This window comes from Podarcis gaigeae (genome assembly GCF_964106915.1).
Source record: "Podarcis gaigeae genome assembly, chromosome: 9".
NCBI lineage: Eukaryota > Metazoa > Chordata > Lepidosauria > Squamata > Lacertidae > Podarcis > Podarcis gaigeae.
In genome coordinates, this window is record NC_139685.1 from 76,001,408 (window position 1) to 76,017,716 (window position 16,309).

Genomic DNA, 16,309 nt, shown 5'->3' on the forward strand with positions numbered 1-16,309 from the left:
TTGAGAAGCCTAACCCCTACAACTTGAGCAACAGGGGAGGAAAGGTGGGGAAAGGCATTTCCTGCACAAATACACTCAAAAGGAAGCTATGCGCTAGTTCCCAAAACAAGATTTGGGGCCTTGTTCAGCCTGAGGTCTGCATTTCTGTCTGAGCAACGGACTCCCTTAGAAGGTGGCAGATTCTCCTTCCCCAGAGAGGTTGCATAGCCACCTGCCTTGTATGCTTTAGTTGTGATTCCTGCATTTCAGGGGGGTCAGACTAGAGGACCCTTGGGGTAGGGTTACCAGACGTCCCCGGTTCCCGGGGACAGTCCCCGGATTTGCAAATCTGTCCCCGGACAAATTCCGTCCCCAGAATGTCCCCAGATTTGCAAATCTGTCCCCAGGAAACGTGGCAGCGGCAGCATCAGCAGCCTGGAGCCAGTCTGGTAGCGCAGTTGGCTCTGGCTGGCTTCAGGAGCTGCTCACTGCCGCCACCACTATCAAAGGTGAACCAGGGACGTCTGACGGTACAGATCTCTTGCCCTCTTCCCCCTTTGTTTTGACAGATTGGGGGAGACTCGGGAGTTGCAGGCGGGCAGCCGTTGCCCAGGAGGGGCGCAAGGCACACGGTTTCTCCACCAGGCAAGGTGCAACGCTCTTCTTTTGCACCCTGCGAAACATAAACAGCCTCGGTCGTGTATACCTGAAGGAGTGTCTCCACCCCCATCGTTCAGCCCGGACACTGAGGTGCAGCGCCGAGGGCCTTCTGGCAGTTCTCTCCCTGTGAGAAGTGAGGTTACAGGGAACCAGACAGGGGGCCTTCTTGGTAGTGGCGCCTGCCCTGTGGAATGCCCTCCCTTCAGATGCCAAGGAAATAAGCAGCTATCTTATCTTTAAAAGACATCTGAAAGCAGCCCTGTTTAGGGAAGTTTTTGATATTTAATGCTGTATTGTTTTTAACACTCGATTGGGAGCTGCCCAGAGTGGCTGGGGAAACTCAGCCAGATGGGCAGGGTATAATTAAATTATTATTATTATTATTATTATTGCTCAGAGATTTTTAAAAACTGGGCAACGGCCGGTCGGCCATGACTCCCAAGCCTCCCCCGATCTGTCAAAACAAAGGGAGAAGTGGGCAGGAGATCAGGGAAGGCTCGGGAGTCATGGGTGTGCAGCACGCCATTGCCCAGTTTTTTAAAAACTGTGCATTTCTATTTCACAGGGTGCAAAAGAAGGCCTTTGGACCTTTATACAATATGCATGTGTGCTTGGGCCCAGAGTCTTTTGTTTCACCATCCCCACGGCTGACTCCCTGTTGCTACTCAGCTTCAAAAAAAAAGTGTCCCCGGATTCATTGAAAAAAATCTGGTAACCATACCTTGGGTTCCCCTCCAAGTCTGCGATTTTACAATCGCAAAGAAAAGGAGGAGGTAAAACTGTTTTACCCGGCAACCCTGCCATGCACTCCAAACTTAATCGAGCCAAGGGGTTTCCATTTCCCACGTCTCTCGCACATGCACGCACAGATACCTCATTCTGGCACCTCGCAGTGCTGCGAGTTGAAAGGCATTTATATCTTTGCAATTCTCCCCTCCCGCCTCCTGCTTCCCCCAAGTTAAGAAGACAAGGAAGAAGCTCAAGGCGACACAGGGAGCGACAGCGGCACTCCGGAGCCATATGTTCGGAGGAACGTTGTATATTTATGTATACACATATATATTATGTGTCCCTGTTTCCCATATATTACTTTGAAGGCATGAATTAACTCAATTCCACCCCCCTCCTCTTCTTCGGTTAATGGCAAGCACTGGGGGGTGCAGGAGCAGGGATTTTGCTGCCGCCAAAGCCTTTGAAAGAAGCCTGGAAAACAATTGCACTGTGTGGGAATTTTGGGGTGGGTGTTTTTTTTAAAAAAAAAGGTAAAAAGTGATGAATGGATGAGACGCAGTTTCCTGCAGCAAATCTTTTCTCCATTACCACTTCCAAGCTCTCTGGACTCTTTTATAAATGACTCTTTTTTTCCTCCCCTTCCCTTGGTAGCAAAAAAATAAAAATAAAATCGGGGTCTGCAACTGAATTTTGCAGTATGCAGGGACTTTTGAAGATTCAGCACAGATATTCCTGCATTGCAGGGGGTCGAATGAGATGGCTCTTGGGGTCTCTTCCTGCTCTGCAATTCTATTTTATATATATATATATATATATATATATATATATATATATATATATATATGCTTTCGTAGATTTTCACGGGTACAGGAATGCAGGTTTTGGTGTCCTCGGGTGTCTTCCCGTGTAAAAGTTGGGGTGTCTAGGCGACGTTTCGACGAGGTCTCACTCGTCATCTTCAGGCTGGTGCTTTCGGCTTCTTGTTACTGGAACAGAGCGGGATCTCAATGTTTGAGTTCCTATAAATACTGTAGAGGGGGTGTGGTGTCTAGCCTCCAATGTTCTGGGCAGAGAGGAAGTTCCCAGGCTAGTGTGCCTTTTCTTCTTTTGTTCCTTAATTACTTGAGAGATGCCTTGAGTGATTTCTTGAGTGATATCCTGAGTACCACTTAGGTGGGTCATTAGGTGTGGATTAGTTGCTAAAGTCTTTGTGTCTTGACCTCTTGAACTTTGTGAAGAGTTTTCCTGAGAAGATGGCTGTATTGCACTTAGTTGTGCTTTGGCTTGGCTTCGTGTATAGGGGCGAGCTGTGGTTTTGTGGCTTGTGTCAGCCAGATCTGTGTAGGGATTGCAGGGGGGTGCAGCATCCGGAGGTGCCACCATGGATTGGCTACTGGATGGTGTCAGTAATTCATCTGTGGAGAGGGTCTGGGTTTGGGTCTGGTGTGGTTGATTGGTGTTGGCGTTCTGTGTGCCTCTGGATCTGGTGTCAGTTTTTGTGGAGAGGGCTAATTTCCAGATGTCTGGCAAGCGGGATGTGTCGTCACGCTTGTTCATGTTGTGAGGGTGTTTCTCTATCTCGATGGCTTCCATGATTATTCTCTTGTGGTGATGTTCCGTGTTAAAGAGCAATTTGGAATCTGCAAAATTAATTTCGTGTCCTGTTTCTTTCATGTGTTGGAAAAGAGAGGAAGTTTTTTCTTCTTTTTTGACGGCATTCTTGTGTTCTGCGATACGTGCATTTATTCGTCTGTTTGTTTGTCCAATGTACGTGGCTGGGCAGACTTTGCAGGGTATTTCATAGATCCCTTGGTTTTCCAACTGGATTTTATCCTTGGGGTTTCTGAGGATATTGGCTATTTTTTGGTTGGTGCAAAAGGCTGTTTTGATATTGTGTTTATGGAGGATTTTGCTAATTTTATCTGTAGTGCCCTTGATATAAGGAAGGAGGGCCATGCCATTGTTTTCTTCTGTGTCTTGGTTTTTGGGGGGTGTTTCCTTTTGGATTAGCTTCGTTACAGAATCTCTCAAATGTGTTAATTGCCAATGGATACCAGCAAAACAGGATTACGAAGCTAATCCAAAAGGAAACACCCCCCAAAAACCAAGACACAGAAGAAAACAATGGCATGGCCCTCCTTCCTTATATCAAGGGCACTACAGATAAAATTAGCAAAATCCTCCATAAACACAATATCAAAACAGCCTTTTGCACCAACCAAAAAATAGCCAATATCCTCAGAAACCCCAAGGATAAAATCCAGTTGGAAAACCAAGGGATCTATGAAATACCCTGCAAAGTCTGCCCAGCCACGTACATTGGACAAACAAACAGACGAATAAATGCACGTATCGCAGAACACAAGAATGCCGTCAAAAAAGAAGAAAAAACTTCCTCTCTTTTCCAACACATGAAAGAAACAGGACACGAAATTAATTTTGCAGATTCCAAATTGCTCTTTAACACGGAACATCACCACAAGAGAATAATCATGGAAGCCATCGAGATAGAGAAACACCCTCACAACATGAACAAGCGTGACGACACATCCCGCTTGCCAGACATCTGGAAATTAGCCCTCTCCACAAAAACTGACACCAGATCCAGAGGCACACAGAACGCCAACACCAATCAACCACACCAGACCCAAACCCAGACCCTCTCCACAGATGAATTACTGACACCATCCAGTAGCCAATCCATGGTGGCACCTCCGGATGCTGCACCCCCCTGCAATCCCTACACAGATCTGGCTGACACAAGCCACAAAACCACAGCTCGCCCCTATACACGAAGCCAAGCCAAAGCACAACTAAGTGCAATACAGCCATCTTCTCAGGAAAACTCTTCACAAAGTTCAAGAGGTCAAGACACAAAGACTTTAGCAACTAATCCACACCTAATGACCCACCTAAGTGGTACTCAGGATATCACTCAAGAAATCACTCAAGGTATCTCTCAAGTAATTAAGGAACAAAAGAAGAAAAGGCACACTAGCCTGGGAACTTCCTCTCTGCCCAGAACATTGGAGGCTAGACACCACACCCCCTCTACAGTATTTATAGGAACTCAAACATTGAGATCCCGCTCTGTTCCAGTAACAAGAAGCCGAAAGCACCAGCCTGAAGATGACGAGTGAGACCTCGTCGAAACGTCGCCTAGACACCCCAACTTTTACACGGGAAGACACCCGAGGACACCAAAACCTGCATATATATATATATATATATATATATATATATAATATTTCCAACAGTCATATAACATAACTTCTTATCTTATACAACATTTTAGACTTCTGTCAACACCTCTGATGATTTTCCATTCTTTATCACTTATTCTGCATTTCTTAATTTCCTATTATCATTAACTAATGATTCTCTTCATAGTCTTTCTTGCAATATTTCAAATAATCCACTTTACAGAACTTTCTGTAATCCTACTAGTGTAATCTGTTCATCACAATTGCTTTTCAAATACCAGTCCTCTAAGAATCTCTGATCCCACAGGTTTCGAATCCTTCCTGTTTATTTATCTAATTCTGCCTAGTCCATCAGTTGCTTCCTCCATTCTTCTTTCGTCGGTAGTTCTTCTTGCTTCCATTTTTGTGCCAATAATATTCTCGCTGCTGTCATTGCATATAAAAACAACTTACAATCCTGCCTATTGATATCATCTCCTACAATGCCAAGTAAAAATGCTTCTGGTTTCTTAATATATTTCAACATCTTTTTCATCTCATTATATATCATTTCCCAGAAGTTTTTCACTTTTTTACATTCCCACCACATGTGATAAAAGGTTCCTTCTTTTTCTTTACATTTCCAGCATTTATTACTTATTTTACACATTTTAGCTAATTTCACAGGTGTAATATACCACCTATACATCATTTTCATCACATTTTCTTTCAAAGCATTGCATGCAGTAAATTTTAATCCTTCTTTTCGCAGTTTCTCCCAATCCTTTAATTGTATATTATATCCAGAATCCTTGGCCCAATGTATCACCACCGACTTTACCTCCTCATCTTTCACAATTCTTTGATTCTAGTAAGGACTTCTTCACACATTGAATAGTTAATCTGTGGAACTCACTGCCACAAGAGGCAGTGACAACCACCAACCTGGATAGCTTTAAAAGAGGAGTAGACAGGTTCATGGAAGAGAGGGTCATCCATGGATGCAAGCCAGGATGGCTATGTTCTGGCTCCACAAAGCACTAAGGCCTCCGAATACCAGTTGCCGGAAAGGGCAGCGGCAGAGAGGGCTCTTGTGTTCAAATCGTGCTTGCAGGTTTTCCTTTGGGAGCATCTGTGTGATGGCCTGGGATTCCGATTCTGAGAGTGAACCGGAGGAATCCCAGCTGGCACAGGAATCCCCGCCTCCAGGGCCGGCTGAACTGGGGCAGGGCCTTGATTCTGAAGCACCTGCACCTGTGCCGGATCCTCAGGAGCAGGCACCAGGTGAATCCATTCTGGCCCCAGAGGTGGTTGAGGACTCAGTGCCTGCAGGTGAGTCTCCCCCTGGGCCCAGTAACCCTTCAGCCTCTCCTGAGCTGCAGAGGCTCAGGGCCTCTGGTTTCGCCCAGGAGGAGTGCTCGCCTTGAGGCCAGGAGAGGCGGGTCTCCTGGGGGCCGGGACCGCCCCTGGCCTCAGAGAAGATAAAGGCCAGTCAGCCCGGTCCCAGGTTGCGGGAGCAATGTCGTCATTGAAGGGCTGTTTCGGCCAGCATCCAGTCCTGTTCCTCCAGTGTTCCTGTTCCCCGCCTGGCTTCCTGCTTCTGATCTTCGAGTGTTCCTGTCCCCGCCCGGCTCCCTGCTTCGGACCTCGCCTCGCACCTTGTGGACTAATTCCAGGCTAGTAACTCAGGACTGAACTTAGACTACGGTAACAGTACCTTCCCCCCGGGACCAGCACAATCTGGCTGTGTCCATCTGTGACGCTGGACCAGATGGGCCATTGGCCTGATCCAGCACACTGCTCTTCCCAGAAGCATAGAATTGTAGAGTTGGAAGGGACCCAAGGGTCATCTAGTCCAACCCGCTGCCATGGAGGAGTCTTTTGCCCAACGTGGGACTCAAACCCACAAACCTGAGGTTAAGTATCGATGCTCTCCAGACTGCGCTATCCCATGGGGATAATAGTCTTATTATCTTAATTGAACCAGATACAGTCATACCTCTTGTTGCGTTTGCTTCACGTGGAGCGTTTTCAGGTTGCATCCTGCGGCGACCCGGAAGTAACCGGAAAGGGTTACTTCTGGGTTTCGCCGCTCACGCAGGTGCTCAAAATGACGTCACACGCATGCACAGAAGCAGCGAATCATGACCTGCGCATGCACAGATGTGCAAGCACGGGTTGCGTTCTGCTCATGTTGCGAACGGGGCTCCTCTGGCCTACTGCCTACTCTGGCCTGGCTCCTCAAGCCTTTTGGATGAAACAACCCAGCTAGAGGGGTGTGAAGAGAGAGCGCTTTCCCTCCCTCCCCCCCCCCCCCGTCTCCCAGGATGAACATAATGCCAATGTGGAAACCAGCCATGTCCCATCACACTGCAAGGGATATTGCTCCTCACAAGTTCTTTAAACCACAAACCACCAATAAAAGCAATACAATGCATTGCATTGCATTGGGTTGGGCTAGGGTGGAATCTACACGCAAATAAAAAAACGCTGTGAAAATGCTTTTTTTCAAAAAAGCGTTTTGAAAAATATATTGAATTTGACATAAGCTCACCACCGCCATCTAGTGTCACATTTCTATAATGCATTTAAAACATTTTATTTATAGCTGAGTCCTAGATAACTCTGTTGTCTTTGTCCATGGAGTTTTCTTGGCAGGGATACTGGAGTGGCTTGCCGGTTCCTGCTCCAGGTGGATCACATTTGGTCAAAACTCTCCACTATGACCAGTCCATCTTGGGTGGCCCTGCACGGCATGGCTCATAGCTTCTCTGAGTTGTTCAAGCCCCTTCGCCACGGCAAGGCAGTGATCCGCGAAGGGGTTTTCCCAGTAGTGATGTATGGAAGTAAGAGATGGACCATAAAGAAGGCTGATCGCCAAAGAATCGATGCTTTTGAATTATGGTGTTGGAGGAGACTCTTGAGAGTCCCATGCACTGCAAGAAGATCAAACCTCTCCACTCTGAAAGAAATCAGCCCTGAGTGCTCACTGGAAGGACAGATCCTGAAGCTGAGGCTCCAAGACTTTGGCCACCTCATGAGAAAAGAAGACTCCCTGGAAAAGACCCTGATGTTGGGAAAGATGGAGGGCACAAGGAGAAGGGGACAACAGAGGACGAGATGGTTGGACAGTGTTCTTGAAGCTACCAGCATGAGTTTGACCAAACTGTGGGAGGCAGTGGAAGACAGGAGTGCCTGGCATGCTCTGGTCCAGGGGGTCACGAAGCGTCGGACATGACTAAACGACTAAACAACAGATAACTCTGGGGGTCCCTTCAAACTCTACAATTTGGTAACCAGCTGGTTCACTCTTCCAAGTGACAGCCCTTCAGATATTTGAAGATGGCTCTCGTATCTCCTCTCAGTCTCCTCTTTTCCAGACTAAGCATACCCAACTCCTTCAATTGTTCCTCATAATAAGTCTTGGTTTCCAGACCCTTCATCATCTTGGTCTCCCTCCTCTGCACACCTTCCAGTTTATTGATGTCTTCCTTAAACTAGAATGCCCAGAACTGGACACAATGCTTGGCCTTGAATATGTCTGTTTTGTGTCATTCTGGAAAAACAATAAAACATTCTGGGGGTTCGGGGTTAGCATTGTTCTTATTTCGGGTTACCTATGGCTAGGGGCACACCATAATTTGCCTATCAGTGTAATGCTGGTGGTCAACAAAAGAGGTTCAAAGACTCACAGAATGTGGTGCAGAAATGAGGAAAACGAAACCTATGTTTGAAAAATGGGAAACGAAAATGGACATTTGTGAATGAGGATGCGATTCTGAGAAAGTGGACTCCGGTCAGCAGAAACGTTTGCCGTAATACATTTCTTGTGCCTTTTAAGATGACTCAAGACTCTTGACTGGTTTGGCAGCTGTAGACCAGCAGAGCTACCTTTCTGGAAATTGGGGGAAAGCAAAGTTCTTTTCTGGGGTGAGATGCAGTTGCGCTGCTAGATAAGGAATATACAGACAGCTTTGACACTGGTAATCATGTTGTGTGGATGCCTAATTATCGTCTTCCGAAGCAACTACAGTCGTACCTCGGGTTAAGTACTTAATTCGTTCTGGAGTTCCGTTCTTAACCTAAAACTGTTCTTAACCTGAAGCACCACTTTAGCTAAAGGGGCCTCCCACTGCCTCGTGATTTCTGTTCTCATCCTGAAGCAAAGTTCTTTACCCGAGGTACTATTTCTGGGTTAGCGGAGTCTGTAACCTGAAGCATCTGTAACCTGAAGTGTATGTAACCCGAGGAACCACTGTACTCTATTCCGAACTTAAAAATGGAAAGCATAATGCTGGTGGTCAGCAAAAGAGGTTTAAAAACTCTTTCAAGGCAAATCTTAAAAAATGTAGTATAAACACTGACAACTGTGAAACACTGGCCTGCAAGTGCTCCAGTTGGAGAACAGCCTTGACCAAAGGTGTCATGGGCTTTGAAGACGCTCGAACTCAGGACGCAAGGGAGAAACATGCTAAGAGGAAGACACGCTTGGCAAATCCACACCATGATCAACTCCCGCCCAGAAATCTATGTCCCCACTGTGGAAGGATGTGTGGATCCAGAATTGGCCTCCACAGTCACTTACGGACTCACTGTTAAAACCGTGTTCATGGAAGACAATCTTACTCGGCTACGAGTGATGGCCAAAGAAGAAAGAAGAAGAATCTGCACCATCTTCTTTTCAGCACTTGGGGCCTGATCCAGGCCTGTCGACGGCTTCAGGGAAGAGGGCCGGGCGTTTGCAGCGCAAGACACAAATGCAACTGCTGCGACATCCGCCTGCCAGCTGCTTGGGGTTTTGTGCTGCTGCAGCTACAGCCGACCGCTGGGTGGAGGCGAGAAAGCGAACAATTGAAGGGTTTGGGGGGGGGGGGTTGGCAACAGCGCTGGTGGTAATTACTTAATTGCTTAAGCACTGATTAATAAGCAAAACTTGTCTTTCCAGCAACATGCAAATCGCCTCTAATGGGAAATCCAGGAAAAGACTCAGCAGGAGGGCTCCCCTTTCCTTTCCTTTCCTTTCTTTTCTTTTTAAAAGGGGGGAATTGTTTATCAAGGATCCAGACAGGACAGATAGAGGAGGAGGAAGCAAAAGAGTGAAAGGCATAGAATTGTAGACTGGGAAGGGACATCCAGGAGTCATCTAGTCTAACCCGCTGCAGGACACTGGGAGACAAGTCAAAGGAGACAAGAGGAATGGGGCTACACTGTCTCATCCTGACCCATTCCAGTCTACTCTACACATGAGTTGTTGTTGTTGTTAATTCTGTTGGGAGCTGTCCAGTGGTTGGGGAAACCTGGCCAGATGGGCGGGATTTAAATAAATTATTATTATTATTATTATTATTATTAGGGGTAGATTGAGGTTGAATCCTGATAAGACAGAAGTACTGTTTTGGGGGGAAAGGGTGTGTGTGGGTGTGTGGGACTTCCTGGTCCTGAATGGGGTAACTGTGGCCCTGAAGGACCAGGTGTGCAGCCTGGGAGTCATTCTGGACTCACAGCTGTCCATGGAGGCGCAGGTCCATTCTGTGTCCAGGGCAGCTGCTTATCAGATCCATCTGGTACACAGGATGAGACCCTACCTGCCTGCAGACTGTCTTGCCAGAGTGATGCATGCTCTGCTTATCTCTCGCTTGGACTACTGCAATGCGCTCTATGTGGGGCTACCTTTGAAGGTGACTCAGAAACTGCAATTAATCCAGAATGCGGCAGCTAGACTGGTGACTGGAAATGGCCACCGAGATCCATATAACACGAGTCCTGAGAGATCTGCATTGGCTCCCAGTACGTTTCCGAGCACAATTCAAAGTGTTGGTGCTGACCTTGAAAGCCCTAAACGGCCTCTGTCCAGTGTACCTGAGGGAGCGTCTCCACCTCCATCATTCAGCCCGGACACTGAGTCCAGCTCTGAGGGCCTTCTAGCAGTTCCCTCATTGCAAGAAGCGATGTTACAGGGAACATCTTCCTGCTGTTTAGTCGGAATCTCCTTTGTTGTAACTTGAAGCCTTGGGTTCGAGTCTTACCCTCCTGAGCAAGAGAAAGCAGGCCTTGGGCTTAATACCCTTTTAAACTGTGTTGGGGGGGGGGGGATTATCGGGCTCTTCTTGTTTTTGTTTTCATTGTGTGTTTTTATATTGCGATTTTATGTTGTGGACCTCCCTGTGAGCTGCAGATATAGGGTGGAATACAAATTAAACAAGCAAACAAATAATGCAGCATCCAGAGGCATTGACCTCATCAAAATGCCATCTCATATTGCGGAAATAATAGTGCAGTGGTTTTCAACCAGTGTGCCGTGGTTTTCTACGAGGTAGGATTGGAGGGGGAACTGGTTTGGAAGAGACACTTCGACCAGATCAGAGCCAGGGCACCTCTGAACACAGAATTTCAAGCAGAACCAGAGGACAGAGAAATGGGTATTTAAGGAGATACTGTGCTCAGGCCAGGGTGGGAACCAGATGGGTTGCCGGTGACTGAGTTACCCCAGCAGGGCGACTTCAGGTCAGAATCCTCAGTGGCTCCATCGGCAGTGACCCCTTCAGAGCCGGCCTCGCTGACGGCCCCACTCAGACCTCTTGGGTCACCCACTCGCACACAGGAACCACGACGGGGCCAGCGGGGGCAGAAAAGGCTGGCACACCTTGATGACTATGTTTGTTCCTTTCGTTAGGAAGTTGGGGGGCAGGAGTGTTATGTATTGGGTTTAACACATTGGGACGCAGGTGGCGCTGTGGGTTAAAGCCTCAGCGCCTAGGACCTGCCGATCGAAAGGTCGGCGGTTCGAATCCCCGCGGCGGGGTGCGCTCCCGCTGCTCGGTCCCAGCGCCTGCCAACCTAGCAGTTCGAAAGCACCTCCGGGTGCAAGTAGATAAATAGGGACCGCTTACCAGCGGGAAGGTAAACGGCGTTTCCGTGTGCGGCTCTGGCTCGCCAGAGCAGCGATGTCACGCTGGCCACGTGACCCGGAAGTGTCTCCGGACAGCGCTGGCCCCTGGCCTCTTGAGTGAGATGGGCGCACAACCCCAGAGTCTGTCAAGACTGGCCCGTACGGGCAGGGGTACCTTTACCTTTACCTTTTTATGTTACAAGGCACCTTCTAACCAATCGTATAAGCGTTGGCATTAATAGAACGTTCTAATTGCAAGTAAGCCTTGAATGCTGGTCAGTCGTGCCACGGGCAACACTGTCCTCTGTCCCTCTTTTCTTCCCTGCCTCCTCTGATTTTCTCTCGCATCTCTGCCTCCCCAAGGCTTGCACAGCTGTTTGTTGCAGCAGCCCTGGCCACAAGCTCCCCATGTGAATGGCGTCTCTGGTGCTGGCCAGGAGGTGCTTCCCAGGCCCCTGTGGGACAGTGTGAAGAGGCACCTCTCTTTGGGGTAGGTGGGGCAGCTCGGAGACCAGGGGCAGCAGCAATGGCTGCCCAGAGGACTCCCAAGGAGAGGGGAGAGGAGGGAATACTCCAGAGTGGTGCATGCTCTGGTTATCTCCTGCTTGGACTACTGCAATGCACTCTACATGAAGACCTGAAGGAGCCTCTCCACCCCCATCGTTCTGCCCGGACACTGAGGTCCAGCTCCGAGGGCCTTCTGGCGGTTCCCTCCCTGCGAGAAGGGAGGTTACACGGAACCGGGCAGAGGGTCTTCTTGGTGGTGGTGCCCACCTTGTGGAACGCCCTCCCACCAGATGTCAAAGAGAACAACAACTACCAGACTTTTAGAAGACATCTGAAGGCAGTCCTCTTTAGGGAAGCTTTTAATGTTTAACATTAAATGTATTTTAATACTCTGTTGGAAGCCGCCCAGAGTGGCTGGGGAAACCCAGCCAGATGGGTGGGGTATAAATAATAAATTCTATTCTATTCTATTCACAAGGGAGGGTATTCAAAAAAGGGTGAGAGGCTGCCAGCTCTGCAGGCAAGGGGTGACCTAACCAGGCTCCTGAGCCTCACAGGGGTGCCGCAGAAAGAATGTAGTTGGGCAAGGGAGCCATGGACCCAAAAAGGTTGTAAACCTCTGATCTGGGGCATTGTGCTGTCCCCTGGTGGTAGACAGTTCAAGATCAGCACCTACATTTCATGCATTGGCATTAGGGCTCTTTGCCCCCTGTATAGGTTGACTGTGGTTGGGATCTGGTCCCCTCCTTTGTCTGCTTTGGGGCAGACAGGGAAGCGGACGACCCACAGGGAGTCTTTCAGCTGCAGCTCCAACCACAGCCTCTTTGTCTCCCTGCAGGCTTTGAAGAAAATTGACTCTGGAGACGGCGACGGTCTCCAGAACTCGCCAGAGATGTTCGATTTGTTTCACGACAAAGACCGTCTAAATAGGATTTGGAGATGAGACGGGTGGAAATCTGCACACAAAGGGAACCGAGTCCCTGAGGAAGGCTGGCAAACGCTTTGAGACCCAGCCACAGGTTTAAGCGCTTGGCTGGGACAATGGCACTCTGCTGCCATCTGGTGCCAGCTGCACATTAAGATAAGCAAGTGGACAGTGAACTGGACAGTGAACTGGCCAGCCAGGATAGAATCATAGAATTGTAGGCTTGTAGATCAGGGGTATGGGAAGTGGGTGTCACTGTGGGTTAAACCACAGAGCCTAGAACTTGCCGATCAGAAGGTCGGCGGTTCGAATCCCTGCGACGGGGTGAGCTCCCATTGTTCGGTCCCTGCTCCTGCCAACCTAGCAGTTCGAAAGCACGCCAAAAAGTACAAGTAGATAAATAGGTACCACTCCAGTGGGAAGGTAAACGGTGTTTCCGTGCGCTGCTCTGGATCGCGAGAAGCGGCTTAGTCATGCTGGCCACATGACCCAGAAGCTGTCTGCCGGCTCCCTTGGCCAGTAAAGCAAGATGAGCACCGCAACCCCAGAGTTGGCCACAACTGGACCTAATGGTCAGGGGTCCCTTTACCTTTTAGATCAGGGGTCAGCAAACTTGTTTGGAGGGGGCTGGTTCACCGTCCCCCAGACCTTGTGGTGGGTCAGACCGCTCTCCCCCCAATCCCCCCTGTGATGACCTGGGATTCCGATTCAGAGGCTGAACCAGAGGAATCCCAACCTGCACAGGAGTCCCCGCCTCCAGGGCCGGCTGAACTGGGGCAAGGCCCAGATTCTGAGGAGCCTGCACCTGTGTCAGATCCTCAGGAGCAGGCACCAGGTGAAACCATTCTGGCCCCAGAGGTGCTTGAGGACTCAGTGTCTACAGGTGAGCCTCCTCCGGGGCCCAGTAACCCTTCGGCCTCTCCTGAACTGCAGAGGCTTAGGGCAGAGAGGCGAAGGGAACTGGTTGCTCCCAGGAGGAGTGCTCGCTTTAAGGCCAGAGGAGGCGGGGCTCCTGGGGGCCGGGGCCGCCCCGGCCTTAGAAGAAGATAAAGGTCAGTCAGCCCGGTCCCAGGTTGCGGGAGCAACGTCGTCGTTGGCTTCGGACCTTCCAGTGTTCCTGTTCCTTGCCCGGCCTCCTCCTCCTGACCTTCCAGTGTTCCTGTTCCCTGCCCGGCCTCCTCCTCCTGACCTTCCAGTGTTCCTGTTCCTTGCCCGGCCTCCTGCTTCTGACTTTCCAGCGTTCCTGTTCCCCGCCCGGCTCCCTGTTTTGGACCTCGCCTCTCACCTTGTGAACTCTGACTACGGACACGGTACCTCCCCCCCCCCAGGACCAGCACAGTTTGCTCCCGCCACCTCCCACACTCCCTCTTTGTTGGGGTGCGTTCGGGAAGAGCCAGAAGCCATGGCCGACCAAGCGGCTACGCTGCTGGCAATAGCCCAGGAGAACCAGGCCTTGACTCACACCGTGCAGCAGCTCAGCAACACGGTTACGGCACTTCAGCAGCGCTTGGACGTCCTACCGGCTCCTGGGGCCAACGCCCCGGCTCCTGGCAAGTACCCAGTGGCTTTGCCTGAGAAATTTGATGGGGGCCCGGCCAGCTTTCCCATGTTCCTTGCCCAGGCCAAGTTGTATATTCAGGGGCGAGCCCAGAACTTCCCTGACGACCGCACCAAGGTGCACTTTTTGATTAGTTTGTTAAAGGACCAGGCGGCCAAGTGGGCGTTGCCGCTGCTCAGGCAAGACTCCCCCTTGCTGGCAGATTATATGGGGTTTTGCAATCTTTTGGAGGCCGCGTTCGGCAACCCCCAGAAAGGAAGTCAAGCCAACCGGGCGATTCGGCGGTTGAAACAGGGCAGGTCCACGGTGGCCGCATACACCATGGAGTTTCGGCTGTTGGCACAGGACTTGACCTGGAATGACTCGGCACTGCGGGACCAGTATCTCAAAGGGCTTTCGGACGAGATACTGGACCAGCTGGCCACAATGGAACGCCCCACCATGCTAGACACTCTCATTCAACGGAGTCTACAGATAGACGACCGGCTGGAGGACCGTCGTCAGGCCCGGGGCCGCCGGCACTTCCAGTTCTCGGCACCAGTTTCTTCCGGCAGCCCCACGGTCACAACTGAGTTATCGGAGGAGCCTATGCAGCTCGGGGCAGTGCGGCCACGCCTCTCCCCCACAGAGAAGGTGCGGCGTCAGGAGGGGAATCTATGTCTCTACTGTGGCGGAAGTGGACACTACGCCCGGTCCTGCCCTGAGAAACGCCAGGCACAGGGAAACCGCCAACCCCAGTAGCTGATGGCCCTGGCTACCGGGGGTCCCAAACAGCGCAGAATGGGCCCGCACCAATGGATTTGCAACCCCTTATGCTTCCGGTACGTTTATACCCTCCAGGTGGGCCCTGGATTCTTACCCATGCTTTGGTAGATTCAGGAGCAACCCGTTCCTATATGGACGCTGCTTTTGCTGCCCATCATCAGGTGCCACTTCGGAACAAGCCAGAACCGGTACAGGTGGAAGCAATTGACGGACGGCTTCTACGTTCAGGTGCTGTTACTCAGGAGACCCAGCCCCTGGTCCTGTGTCTCCAGCAGCACCGGGAGATGCGAACTTTGGACATTGCCTCTATGCCCCGGTTCCCCCTAGTGCTCAGGATGGACTGGCTGGAGGCTCACAACGTTCAGATTGACTGGGTCAAACGGACTGTGCACTTCCCAGACCCATGTTCCCATGCTCAGTCCGAGATGCTAGCGGCCGCGCCCACGGAGGAGGCAGCACCCACGCTCCCAGCCGTGTACCGGGACTACCAAGACGTGTTCGAGGAACGGGGGGCAGACCAGCTGCCGCCGCATCGGTCTTTTGACTGCAGCATAGACCTCCAGCCCGGAGCGCCCTTACCGGTGAGTCGCTTATATTCTCTAACAGAGCCAGAGCGCGAGGCTTTACAGGACTTCTTGCGCAAGAACCTGGAGCGTGGTTTCATTAGGCCTTCTACCTCGCCCACCGCTGCGCCAGTGCTCTTTGTTAAGAAGAAATGTGGGGAGCTCCGCCCTTGCCATGATTACCGGGCCCTGAACAAAATTACCATCCCAGACCGGTACCCCTTGCCCCTTATCTCGGAGTTGCTGGAGCGGGTGCAAGGGGCACAGGTGTTCACCAAGCTAGACCTCCGGGGGGCCTACAATTTGATTCGGATCCAAGCTGGGGATGAGTGGAAGACAGCATTCGGGACCCGGTATGGGCAGTTCGAATACCTGGTTATGCCTTTCGGTTTGTGCAACGCGCCTGCTGTGTTCCAACGGTACATCAACCACGTGTTCCAGTTCCAGATCCGTTACATCCCTAGCTCCCAAAACCAGAAGGCGGATGCTCTGTCCCGGAAACCTGAAGACAACGCAGACACGGTACAGCAAGCAGTACCCACCACGATC